The sequence below is a fragment of the Puma concolor genome, chromosome C2 (assembly GCF_028749965.1).
Source record: "Puma concolor isolate L17-30 chromosome C2, mPumCon1.1.hap2, whole genome shotgun sequence".
Lineage (NCBI taxonomy): Eukaryota > Metazoa > Chordata > Mammalia > Carnivora > Felidae > Puma > Puma concolor.
Genome location: NC_141675.1, coordinates 134,175,808 through 134,188,267, shown reverse-complemented (window position 1 = coordinate 134,188,267; position 12,460 = coordinate 134,175,808). Strand labels below are relative to the sequence as shown.

Below are 12,460 nucleotides of genomic sequence, written 5' to 3'. Positions count from 1 at the left end.
TTTATATTTGACTAATTAGTTAATTTTGAAAAGAAAGAAATGTTGGGCCCTACAATGGTATGAGAAAGAGTAAATTCCTTGCTTTTTAAAAATTGCAGCTAAAATGTTAAGTCAACTAAAAGAAGGAAAGTACTAAACTAGACTAGAATTAAACTAGTTTCCATGTTTTATTGATCCATTCTTTAAATTTGGTCACACATCTATTCTTTTATCAATTTGGGTCTGAATTTTCTCATTATGGAACATGAAGCTAGCTCCTCCTCGCATTTTTCCCTGGCTCTGGCATTTCATCCCTCTTATCATTCCCAGTAGCAACTATAGGTTAATTTTCCTAATACATTCCTTTTATCTTATCCCAAAATTTTCAGCAGTTCTCCACTATCTACATCCTTCACTCTAATATTCAAAATTGCTCACAATATGATCACAATCTACCTTTTCATCAGACTCTCAAGCAAATCCTCCATCCTTCCTGCTACGTTGGTAAATGCACACTTCTTTTACTTACATTCAACTAAATTTACTGTAGTTCTTAAAATGCCTTCCCCTTATTCTTAGCAAGTCCAAATTCTCTTAAGAAATAGTGGAGAGGGATGGACCTAGAGGCCATTATGCTAAGCAAAATTAGTCAGAGAAAGACAAATATCATATGACTTCACTCATATGAAGAATTTAAGATTCAAAATAGATGAACATAAGGGAAGGGAAGCAAAAATGATATAAAAACAGGGAGAGGGACAAAACATAAGAGACTCTTAAATATAGAGAACAGAGGATTGATGGAGGGGGGATGGGCTTAATGGGTAAGGGATGTTAAGAAATCAACTCCTGAAATCATTGTTGCACTATATGCTAACTAACTTGGATATTAATTAAAAAGAAAGAAAGGAAGAAAGAAAGAAAGAAAGAAAGAAAGAAAGAAAGAAAGAAAGAAAGAAAGAAAAAAAGAAACTGCCTAATTAAAAAAAAAGAAAGAAAGAAAAGAAGTAGTGGAAAGGGGTGCCTGGGTGGCTCAGTAGGTTAAGCATCCAACTCTTGGTATTGGCTCAGCTCATGATCTCACGGTTGGTGGGATCGAGCCCCACATCGGGGCTGTCAGCACAGCCTGCTTGGGATTCTCTCTCCTTCTCTCCCCACCCCTCCCCACTTGTGTGCGTGCACTCTCTCTCTAAATAAATAGATTTAAAAAAAAAAAAGTTTTTAAAAAAAATGTATGGTTTCTTCATCTTCCAGCACGGCTCTGTCATTAATAAACAGTTCTTAAGTATCTCTTATGACAAATACACACCTGTTCTGTGAAACCAGAATCCCCCTCACCACACCCCCAATAGCTGGACTTGCTGAGTCAAGTGTACTTTATTTTCTATGCCATTCATTTGCCACGTATTATTTTTAGGCTTTATCATCTTAAATATACTACTGTCTCCTTACTAGCAGGGATTTATGCTTCTGCATATCCTTGACAGATAAAGTTCTCAAACTTTAAAGAATATACCTGAGAAACTTATTTAAAATGCTGATTCCCGGGGCGCTGCGTGGTTCAGTCGGTTAAGCATACGACTTCGGCTCAAGTCATGATCTCACGGTCCGTGAGTTCGAGCCCCATGTCAGGCTCTGTGCTCACAGCTCAGAGCCTGGAGCCCATTTCAGATTCTGTGTCTCCCTCTCTCTCTGCCCCTCCCCTGTTCATGCTCTGTCTCTCTCTGTCTCAAAAATAAATAAACGTTAAAAAAATTTTTTTAAATGCTGATTCCCACACCTCTCATCCACCACCTTCCAATTCTGATTCAGTAATTGGTAATCTACATTGTCATAAGTATTCCCTTGCTGTCTTGTGATTCTGATTCAGGTGATCCAGGGACCACACTTTGAGAAAAAACTGATCCACTATATATATAATATATTTTGTCACCTGCAGTTAGCATGGGTTCAAAACTTTATTTTTAAAACATCTGTTTTAGAGGGGCCTAGGTGGCTCAGTCAGTTAAGCATCTCACTCTTGATTTTGGTTCGGGTCATGATCTCACAGTTTGTGAGATCAAGCCCTGAGTCGGGCACTGTGCTGGCAGGACAGAGCCTGCTTAGGATTCTCTATCTGTCTTTCTCTCTCTCTGCCCCTCCCCTGCTCATGCTCTCTCCCTCTCTCTCAAAATAAATAAATAAACATTAAAATTTTTTTTTTAATTTTTTTTCCTTTATTTTGAGAGAGAAAGAAACAGAGCACATGAGCGGAGAAAGAGGGAGAGAGAGAGGATCCCAAGCAAGCCTTGCATGCCATCAGAGCAGAGCCCAATGTGGTGCTCAAACCCACAAATCGTGAGATCATAACTTGAGCCTAAGTCAAGAGTCGGATGCTTAACTGACTGAGCCACCCAGGTGCCCCATAAATAAACATTTTTTTTAAAAAATCTGTTTTAATTTAGAAGGATAGGTATGCTTGCATTGAGAAAATTCTTAAATGGAAAATGGCTTAGGAGTGCTGGGTAACTCTAAAATATTCTGCCCACATTATCAAAGACATTACCCAGGAGGAAAGAAAAGAGAAAAATATATAGGAAACTAAAGAGACTGCACAAGGTGCTGCTTGATGGATCAGCTACAGATAAAAAAGTCATGGGTTGAAACCTTAAAAATGGTGAAGGCTAAATGTCAGGATGAGCTGATACTTCCACAAGGGGCTGTTTGGCTAAGTTCAGAGGAAGTGTTCAGATCTCTGCACAGTGTAGATGGAGCTAGAAAGCAAAACCTTCAAAATCTCATTTTGTGTTTATTCTTTGCTCCAAGCAAAGAAATTTTATTTTTTTTAATGTTTATTTATTTAGTTTTGAGAGACAGAGAGCGAGAGCGGGGGAGGAACAGAGAGAGAAAGGGAGACAGAGAATACCAAGCAGGTTCCACATCGTCAATACAGAGCCTCATTGCAGGGCTCCAACTCATAAGTTGTGAGATCTTGATCTCAGCAGAAACCAAGAATGGGACGTTTAACCATTTAACCGACTAGGCCACGCAGGCACTCCAAGCAATGCAATTCTAAAGAAGAAAAAACAAAACAAACATCATAGAGAGGGGAAGTGAAGAAGAAGGAGTGGTAATTTTGAGGGGATTAATATCTCTGATTCTAGAGTCATTTACAGATTTAGGGCTCACTGTCAATAATCTTTGAGGAAATATTTTAAATAAGAGAAATACCAAGAATTTGCAAATGAGATATATCTTTATTTTGAAAGATGGAAAAAATGAATTCTTAACTGCAGACTTGAGCTCTTTCAAGTTTCAGAACAGATTATTAAAAAGCTTGTCATCACTTAGAGATGGAGGAAATGGAACCTTTGAGCTAGTTTACGTATGCCAAGGATAGAAATGCCAAACTCTGTATTCTTTTATGATAGATCAGGGGATGCTATAGAAGTTGCAACTAATGACTTCAGCAAGGGATTTGACAAACTAGTAACATTCTTATGAATAAGAGTTTTCTTTAAGTTGTTCTATTATGTGAATTCAGAGTTAGCTGACTCATTTTTCTGAGACATGATTAATGGAGTGGGGGCTCTGGGGCTTTTTTGGTGATTTGCATTCATTCAGTAAATATTTATTAAACATTTACCATGTGCCAGGAACTGCTGTAGGTAGTGGGAATACAATGGTGAATAAATCAAAGTCCCTGTTCACAAAGGATTTCATAGAAGGAGACAAACAGTAAACAAGGAAACAAATATATTCAATGTCAGGCAATGGTCAGAAAAAGGAAATAAAGAAAAGGTTAAAGGGGAAAAAAGGAGCAATGGCAAGTGGATATTTCTTTTAAAGGCTGGTCAAAGAAGCTGATAGAATCTGGAGATAATGGAGCAGAAACCTGAAAGAAGTGATGATTATCCAGGTGAAGAATATTCCATGTAGCAAGACAGTAAGCATACAGGCCTAAGATGGAAGCATGCTTGGCCAAGAGGCCCAGTGGTAGGCAGAATAACAGTCCCCCAAAGCTGACCATGTCCCAATTCCCAGAACTTATGAAACTACTATATTTCAGGCAAAATAACTTTGTAGATGGAATTAAAGTTCCAGACCTTAAAATAAAGAAATTATCTTGGATTACCGAGGTAGGTCTCACCTAATCTCACAAACCTTAAAGGCAGAGAACTTTCTCTGGCTGTAGCAAGAGAGATTTGGCAGAAGAGTAAACCAGAAAGATGCCAAGTATGAAAAGAATACTGAACACTGTTGCTGTCTCTCAGATGTAAGGTCCCCAGAGCAAGGACCAGAAAGAGGCCTCTGGAAGCTAAGGGCAGGCCCTAGATGACAAACTGCAAGGAAACAAGGACCTCAGTCCTACAAACATAAGGCACAAAATTCTGCCCATAACCAGAGAGAACAGCTAAACCAACCCAACTTCTGACCTGCAGAACTGTGAGATAATAAATTTGTATTGTTTTAAACTGCTAAATTTGTGGAAATTTGTGGTCATTTGCTTTGACAGCAATAGAAAACTATTATAGACTACACTGGATTGAAAGATAGGGAGTATAATAGGAGATGAAACAAAAGAGGTAGAAAGAATGGATTGCAGGAAGAAGGTGAACAAGAGGGTAGCTACTGTGTGGCCTTCTAGACCATTGTAAGGCCTTTGTTTTTAACCACAGATGAAATGGGAGTCAATGGGGGATGGGGGCAGGTATAACAAAATCAAATTTACATTATAAAAGGATCACTGTGAACTACCTTGTTTAGAATCCAGCTGAATGGATATTGCAATAGTTCATGCAACAATGTAAACTAGGAAAATCATAAGGGAAATAAGAATAGTCAGATTCTGGATGTATGAAGTTGAAGCATATAAACTTGCCATTTGAGTGACTCAAAAACAGTTAAAAATCAAAGGATGAGTCTAGAGGATTTGCTCATAGATGGCCTAAGGGGTGTTGGAGAAAGAAAGGAGTCATTGTTGACTCCAAAATCATTGGCCTGAGCCAAGGGTATAAGAGTTCTACTGAAATAAACAACGCAGGAGGGGAGAGATTATGGGGGTAAAGGAGCAAGGGCAAGCATGGATTCCTCTTGGGACATGTTACGTATGAACCACCTATCAGACATCCAAGTAAGGATGTTCAGTAACTGTCAGATATACAAGACTGAAATTCAGAGGATCATCTAAGCTAGAACTATTAATTAGGGAGTCCTCTCACAACAACGGTTTTCAAAACCATGAGATGAAGAGTTCAAACACGCAGGAAATGAGTGTAAAGAAAGAACAGTGGTGCTTCCTGGTTTACTTCTTTTTGAAAGTCTTTCCTAGATCATTTTTTTCTGACTTGTAAATACAAATACATGAATAATCCCACAATCTGAAATACTTTTTAAATATTTAGTTATATATTTAATGAATTGCCTGCTGAAGGGCCCCAGGCTCCAATGTGCAACAATAGCATATTGATAATTTTGAATCAAAGTTACTTAACAAATAGCCAGTGCAAGAACAAACACTCTGACCCCTCTTTGTCTCCTGAAAGCAGGAAATAAATCTCCCAAGTGAAAGGTATCTTCCCTGTACCAGGAGGTAAAAAGACATCCTTATCACCAAAGATAGGGATTTCAGGGCTGCATAGATAAACAAACCTTGTTACTTTTACTAATTTACTACCTAGCCCAAATTTTGTTTAGAATTCCTTACTAATTGAAACTCCTGAACATAAATTTATTTTGTCCTGTCAATTCCTCACTGATTTATGTTTCTTTGTCCAAAAAGTATATGCCTTGGTCATTTCTTTAGGTTTCAATTTTATTATTTGGCCTCTGTGCACACGTTATTATTAAACTTTGTGTTTTCTCCTGTTAATCCGTGTCATGTAAATTTAATTCTTAGACCAGCTGGACAAACTTTGAAGGGTAAAGTAAATTTTTCCCTTTCCAACACTGCATTAAAAATAATAAAATTGAATAATATCCGTACTATCACAGAAAATTCAAAATAAAATAGTCATAAGGTCTTCCAAATTAAACACAGATCATATAGTTGAAATACCCTAGTGAAGTTAGCATAAGCTACACATGCATATCAAAAGACAGGTGAATTATATTTCCTCAATAGCTGTTGTTCTGAGACATTTTCATATCCTATTATTGTTTACATTTTTATATAACATTTATGCTGAGTATCTGGTGAGGAGTATTATTTTTTCAGTTCATTTTGGTTCCTCAATACTGTGTGAATTCAGTATTTACATGTGTGCAATTAAAAGCAAAAGCAAAACAAAACAAAATTACCAACTTAACAACTTTGTTCTATTTGCTTTGCCCCCATTGTGTTTCAGTTGTTGCTCATGATATATACAAGTCATAGCTAGTTTATTATTCTCACACTTTCCTTCTGAAAAAAAAAAGTATTTGTGAGCACTTTAGGCTAGTATAAAAGCACTAAGATATTATATATGTACAATATATTATATATCATATATTAAGCATAAAGAAAATTTGTAATCTTTACATATATATATGTATACATCTTTGTTATAAACCTGTCATGAATCTCTCTCATTCTCTTTCTCACTCCCTCTTTCAAAAAGAGAGATAAAGTTTTTATTTGTATATCTGAAATTATAAATATTTATATACATGTATCTCATACATATAAAGTTTTTATATCACAGAGTTACTGAAACATTCCTACAAGGTAGAGAAAAACCTGACCTGCTGCAATTAACTCCCTAAAGCACTCCTGTGAGCACAATTACAAAATATTTTTGCCAACCACATCACAAACAATTATTAATGTACTAACTTTAGTTTCATGTTTTGAGCTTCTCCTGGGCCAGGTGTGGAGTGGGAACATGCTCTTTATGAAAATATCCCATTGGATGTGCTGACAAAGCACATTTTTAAAGCATACTCATAATCACTCTAATTAGGCCATCAAATGTCAGGACTTGCTATGTGAATTTGGTGAATTCTACCCAACTCTGTGGTGCATCTGAGAAGTAACCCTACCTTGGAAACAATTTCCTCATACTATGGCTTCTCCTCCTCTACCTGCCTGTATTGAAAAGTGGTAAGGAGGGTTTGCAATGCTGCCCTTTCACAAGTCTGTGAAACTTCCTTTCAGGTGGGAGCCCAATCACATCCAAACCCTTTTATATGCCCACAACACTATTGTCTTTATATGTCTTTGAGGGTATGAATTTACAATATAACTAATATGGAATATGGAATATGGAAGATCGATTGTTCACATCTCTATCTTCCACTAGATTGTGAGTTACTTATTTGTCCATATTTTGATCCTTTCTAATGACGGACACACTGTTCTCAAAGCTGTAGCACAAATATTTGACACGGTTATGCAGAAGAAGTCACATAAAAACATCCAATCTTCCCTCCCTCATTCTCCCCCATCTCTACCACCACACAACTGATTGAAAAGAGCAAAGAAAAATAAAACAAGAGGATATATTTTCTTAATGAAAACATTCCTTATATTGTTCACTAAGGAATTTATATTTTTAAACTTAATTACCATTGTGCCTTTGAGAAAATACTATTGAATGGAGGTCATTGTGATGGGTAATCTTAGGTTTCAACTTGGCTAGACTGTGGTGCCAATTTTGGTCGAACACTAGATGTTGGTCAAACACTAGATGTTGCTGTGATGGGTATTTTGTAGATGTATTAACATTTACAATTAGTGGACTTTAAGTAAAGGAGATTACCCTGATTAATGTGGGCGGGTCTCAAACAGTTGAAGGCCATATGAACAAAAATTGAGGTTTCCGGGAGTAGAACAAATACTACTTCCTCAAAATCATAACAAAAATCCTGCCAATGGATTTGAGCTCTTCGACTCTTGCCTGTATTTTTAGCCTGCCAACCTGCCCAACAGATTTCAGACTTATAGTGCCCACTACCGCATGTACCAATTCCTTAAAAAAATCTTTCTCTCCACATATGCATCCTATTGGTTCTGTTTCTCTAGAGAACCCTAACACTTGCATTTCAAAGCATTCTTTCCAATACCTCTGAAACTTTTGCTAATTGAATTATACTGTATTCTTAATTTTGTTTCAAGGAGTGTTTCTATTACTTACTAATAGAAGTCAGTTTCTCTGTTGGTACAGAGAACAAGAGAGTTGTCAAAGGAACTCAACAATGGCGCATGTCCTGTCAAGCAGGAAAATTTTACATCAGAGGTTTCAAATATGAGCTCTATTTGAGCCCACAGTGTGCAGGTACCTAAATATTATACCCTACCTCCTAAGCTAGGAACATTTTCCTAAGCTACTTTGTACCAATTAACAAATCTTAAGCAATTACCAATAAAGAATGAGTAGTTTGACCAAAACATTTTCTTCCAAAAAAGATGTGCCATGTTTGGGGCATGGCTGGGGCAGGGAGGAGGGCTTCAACAATTAATGCAACTCAAAATAGGAGGTTGGTGTGCCCAGTTTCCATTGCCTCATTCATCAAGAGAGTCTGTGTTGTGACTCTTGGAAGTCAGTTTTATTGCATGATGTAATGGAGAAAATAATGAAGATTACAAATTTTCTTTATACTTATGTTTTTTTAACCACTGCCAGTTTACAGATATTTAAGAAGTTGAAGCAAAGAGACTAGATTTAGTTTCTTTTAATTTAGCCAAATGGTTAGGTCCTGGAAATTTTTGAAGAAATGTATTAAAGTGTTTTTAGAATTAAAAAGTCTTAGATCCCACTTGGTAGACCTCCAATGGCCCTCAGAGCCTGCACACTTTTCCCTGATGCTATATAACAGAACTTTCTCTGTCCACTATAAAGGTGATGGTTTTGTACTCAAATTTAAACTTGACATGTACATTGAGAAGATGGTGAAATTGCTATTCTGTTTACAATGCTGAACTTCTCTGAGCTCAATGGAATAACAGATTTTAAGGAGTTACACAGTTATTTAGTGGAAAATAAGTCCTGGTTATGAAAGCAATTCATAGATCTTGGTGATTGAGTGTGAGTCATATTCTCTATGACTTTGGGATGCCACAAGATATGTGTGATTATAAAGCCCCTGACCAATGAGGGTGGCTCATTTTCAAACAAAACAAAACAACAGCCTTAAAATTTGTCCTGGAGCCCATGGGTGGCTCAGTCAGTTAAGCATCCAACTCTTGATGTCAGCTCAGATTTTAATTTCAGGGTCATGAGTTCAAGCCCCACTTTGGGCTCCAAGCTGGGCATGAAGCCTACTTAACAGAAAAAATAACAGCGACATGCAGAAGAATGAACCTGGACCCCTTTCTTACACCATACACAAAAATAAACTCAAAATGGATGAAAAACCTAAACGTAAGACAGGACACCATCAAAATCCTAGAGAAGAAAACAGGAAACAACCTCTTTGACCTGGTCTGCAGCAAACTTCTTACTTGACATGTCTCCAGAGGCAAGGGAAACAAAAGCAAAAATGAACTACTGGCATCTCATCAAAATAAAAAGCTTCTGCACAGTGAAGGAAACAATCAGCAAAACTAAAAGGTAACTGACAGAATGGGAGAAGATTTTTGCAAATGATGTATCAGATAAAGGGTTAGTATCCAAAATCTATAAAGAACTTATCAAATTCAACACCCAAAAAACAAATAATCCAGTGAAGAAATGGGCAAAAGACATGAATAGACACGTTTCCAAAGAAGACATCCAGATGGCTAACAGACACATGAAAACATGCTCAACATTGCTCATCATCAGGGAAATACAAATCAAAACCGCAATGAGATACCATCTCACACCTATCAGAAAGGCTAAAATGAACTCAGGCAACGGCAGATGTTGGCAAGGATGCAGAGAAAGAGGAACCCTTTTGCACACTGCTGGTGGGAATACAAACTGGTACAGTCACTCTGGGAAACAATATGGAGGTTCCTCAAAAAATTAAAAATAGAACTACCCTATGACCCCGCAATTGCACTACTAGATATTTATCCAAAGGATACAGGAGTGCTGATTCAAAGGGGCACATGCACCCCAATATTTATAGCAGCACTATTGACAATAGCTGAAGTATGGAAAGGGCCCAAAGGTCCACTGATGAATGCATAAAGAAGATATGATATATTTACACAATGGAATATTACTTGACGATCAAAAAGATTGAAATCTTGCCATTTGCAACAACGTGGATGGAACTAAAGTGTATTATGCTAAGCGAAATAAGTCAGAGAAAGATAAATACCATATGATTTCACTCATATGTGGAATTTAAGAAATAAAACAGATGAACATAAGGGAAGGGGAAAAAAAATAAGATAAAAACAGAGAGGGAGACAAACCATAAGAGACTCTTAAATATAGAAAACAAACTGAGGGTTGCTGGCAGGGTGTTGGGTGAGGGAATGGGCTAAATGGGTGAGGGGCATTAAGGAAGACACTTGATGGGATGAGCACTGGGTGTTATATGTAAGTGATGAATCACTAAATTCTATTCCTGAAATGATTATTATACTATATGTTAACTAACTTAGATTTAAACTAAAAAACAAAAACAGAAAATACTTGTACTAAAACTATTATACCTATTAACACACAGTATTACTGAGCATTAGAGTTAACTATGGAAAGGAATCAACTGTGAAAGAAAAAGTACGTATTAATGGATAATTGTATTAGCTCTGCTTCCCTCTTCCAGACTCCTAAAGAGGGTCCTCCCATGTAACATGACCAATTCTTTTGGGCTTTTGTCATTCAGAATCAGGAAGAAAGAGAGCTGGGGGAAAAGATCTAAAGCACACACCCAGGGCTGGAGAACAACAGTAGGGCACATTTTGAAATACAATACAAGCAGCTATCTTGTGTGAGAACACAAGATGAGAGAAAAAAGAGATATGTTTAAGATATGTTGTTTGTTATTTATCTGCTTCACAGTGTTCGGGCTATGAGAATTTTTAAAGAATTTTTTCAAAATTATACCTCAGATATTTGCCTGTGTATTTTGAATATGGTCCTGATCTAAGACTGGACCATGTGGGTCACAGATTTATAAACATCACACAAAATACTAATCTCAAACTATAGAAATTTCTGGATAAATTCTGAGTATTTGTAGCTATTTTATGAAATTGCAGAGATAAAAGCCTTAATCAGTAAAATAGCCTCAATCAGATTGTTAAGAGTTTAGAATGATGGAAACACTCTCCTATCTGCTAGAACAGTCCAGGGTGTAAATATCAGTATCCTCTTTAAATCGACCAATAAGGAACCATAGATAGAACAGTATAATTTTTTTAACAAATAAAAGCTTATTGTATTGGCTTTAGAATTGCCTAATAATAAAAAAAAAAAAAGTGCTTTGAATCTTGAATCACCAGTATCAGTAATAAAAAATAAAATATTCATAGAATAGGGCTGAAAACATGCTCTCAGGCCTAGAAGGCAGTGAAGAATCTGGTCCATCTACAACTTGAACAATCAGGGCTTGAGCAATTTACATGTTTTAGCTGGAAACAGTGAAAACTGGCTCTCTTTCAGTAATAATTTTTAAAAGAAGTACCTTGTATTTTTCTAGTCTGATGTATTAAAGTACTTTCGCAAACCTAATAACATGGTGCCAATTCAATGTAAAAGATTGGAGAGATGCTCCTCCTTTTCTTCAGAACGTTAAAATGTACCTTTTCCACATTTGTATTTGCTGAGATTAAGCTCTGTGTTTGGGAAGCCCTTGAGTAGAATTGTCTCAGAAATAGAAAGCTCGGGCTCCCAAGGTTTCATTCATTTGGCTGACATCCCTGGAGCCCGTTCCTTGTGCAAAAGACACTGTACTCAGTGCCAGGCAGGTACACCGGTCTACAGGACGTAGTCCCTGTTCTGAAGGAGCCACTGGCCTGGCCAGGGAAGGGCCCAACTAGGGGTTCTAAACAAACAACCTAAAATATCACAGAGCGGCTGCACAGTTGACGTGCCTGAAATTACCCCAAAGACGAGGATCAGTCCACAAATGCAAAGTCTTCCTTCCATCTGATACGGGTCGCCACCCCACCTCTCAAGAAGAGCTGAAGCAGAGCTGCTAGGTCTAGAACTCACGGCCCCAGATTGTTAGGGGGCAGGTTGGCAAGGAAACACAAGAGGGGGAAGCGGAGGCTCAGGCGCGACCCCCGATGGCGACGCAACAGGCAGGGCGGGCGGGGGTCGGTTCGGCCCTCACCGTGATCTCAACGCAGGATGGAAGCATGAGGTGCTGTGGGCCTCGCCGTCGGACCAGAGGGTCTGTCAGCGCGTAGCGCGCCTCGGGTCTCAGGGTCGGGCTCTAGGCGAAGCCCCGCCCCCCCCCCCCCCCCACACCGGCTCCTCCGCCCCCGCCCCCTAAGGCGCGCGAGCCGGTCCCGCGCGGCGCCAACCCTTTCCCGGGTCATCGCCCCTCCTCTCTTCCGGGCCGCGAGCCCCCCGCGCGTCGCCTCAAGGCTGCGCTCGCTCGCGCGCGCGCGCTCTCCTGTCCGCCCGCCCTCTCAGCGCGC

General features: G+C 38.4%; 1 long non-coding RNA gene across 3 annotated transcripts in view; it reads right to left on the bottom strand.

Annotated features, from left to right (window-relative positions):
• Nucleotides 1–12,460, bottom strand: part of LOC147577548 (uncharacterized) — a 57,797-nt gene that overhangs the window by 44,150 nt on the left and 1,187 nt on the right. Inside the window, exon 1 of one of the 3 annotated variants that reach the window (XR_015240385.1) lies at nucleotides 12,151–12,272. The exons of 1 other annotated variant lie outside the window; for it this stretch is intronic. This is a non-coding gene — a long non-coding RNA (uncharacterized LOC147577548). Of the gene's footprint in view, nucleotides 1–12,150; nucleotides 12,273–12,460 lie in introns of those variants that run through there. One more of the 3 variants, XR_015240387.1, reaches the window with a different exon arrangement.